We start from the raw sequence: 1,753 nt of genomic DNA, 5'->3' as shown, positions 1-1,753 counted from the left end.
TATAAATAAATAATAAATTTTGATTATTAAACAATTTTTTTTTCTTATTTAATTAAGTTAATATTGAAATGGAAATCACTATTAATTTAATATTTCTAATAATGTAAGGTTATTTTCAATGTCAATATATTGATAATAATATAATTAATATAATAATAAAATAATTATACTCATACTGTTGTATACCTGCTGTTGTAACTAGTTTATTGGTTGACGTGGCCGATACAGGACGTCCACGGCACTCAAATTAATATAAAATGTGTCGTTTTGCTGCCACTACATCGTGATCATCAGGCTGCCATTGAGCGAATGATTACAGGTGGCCTATCTAAGCCACCTATCAATCTAAATCTCTGATTCTAGTACAGCCCCGTCACACATGCTTTACCCCAATTGACTACTCTGGACCGGCTCACAATCGGACACTCACAGAGATTATCTCCTTATTTTCCACCTGATAGAATTCAATTGCAGCTTGTGTAACGAATAAAACTTGTTATTTTAATGTAAATTATATTTTAAAACTGATTAATATAAACTCCTAATAAATTATAATTTCACGTACATGTCATACTTATAATCGAGTAGAAATAAAGCGATTATGAATTTAATAGTTAGCAGCTTATTAGTTTTGGTTTGCATTTTCCTACTTTGTTCTGTTGTTTTCATAATTTTCATAAAATATCGAGATTTAGAAATAATTTAAGTAAATGTATAAAAAAATAATTATTGAACATTAAGACATTAAGAAAGACAGTGTGTTATTCTTGTTAGAGAACCTTGAACATAAAGAAGTTATGCCACAAATAAGGCATAAATTCTTATGTCAAACTTATGTCCATTCACTTGAATATAAGCTAAGTAATTTAAACTGTTTGAGTGAAAAATTTTCCAAATAATAATATTACATGGTAAGAGAAGAATTATGAAAAAAATCTAAAATTTTAACAACTGAGAAAAGAAAAAAGAAGTAAAAATGGCAGTTTTCCAGTAATAATGAAAAAGGAAAATTATTTTTTTTTTTTCATATTTTGTTTTCCCTTGAAAATTTATTTTGATTGTAATAATTTTAGTTTTCATTTTTTTTCTTTCATTTCTTTACAGGCAGAAACTGAAAACAAAACTGATAAGATCTGCTCACTTTTCCCCCATTTTTTTTAATTTTTTATATTTTTTGGTCGTGTATACAAAAGACGTATATACAATACCTGCGTATTTATGTTTTATTTCTTTTTCGTTGCCTGCCACCTTTCAACCGGATATTATGAATTATTCAAAAGGCTTAACACTATATTCTTTTCAAGTGATTTTTCGCTCTTTTGTTTTATATTTGCGCTGGTAAAAAAAATAACAAAAAAAAAAAAATAACACGAAAAAAGTAAAACAATTCTAAGCAATAAATTGTTTAAAAAGAGAAAAAAATATGTTGAAAAATAATTGTAAAATTTTTTGTAGCTTCATCCATTTCTCCACCACCAATCTATTAAAATTACCTTTGTTTTATATAATTGCTTATACTCCATCATTGTTTTTCCTTGGGAATTCGAATTACATAATATAAGAGCTCATGTAATATGAAGGAACATTACGTATAGCACATACGAGTATAATATTATTTTTGACCTTATTTAAGAATAACAGCAGTACATGATGGAAATCTGTATACATTATTAGAATAGTAAGAGTGATAAAAAAATAAATGTAAGCTTAAATTTTATATATAAAATTTTTTTATAGTGCGGCATACGTAATA

Source organism: Condylostylus longicornis, unplaced genomic scaffold (genome assembly GCF_029603195.1).
Source record: "Condylostylus longicornis isolate FDR11 unplaced genomic scaffold, ASM2960319v2 ptg000049l, whole genome shotgun sequence".
Classification (NCBI taxonomy): Eukaryota; Metazoa; Arthropoda; class Insecta; order Diptera; family Dolichopodidae; genus Condylostylus; species Condylostylus longicornis.
This window is presented reverse-complemented; position numbering follows the sequence as displayed.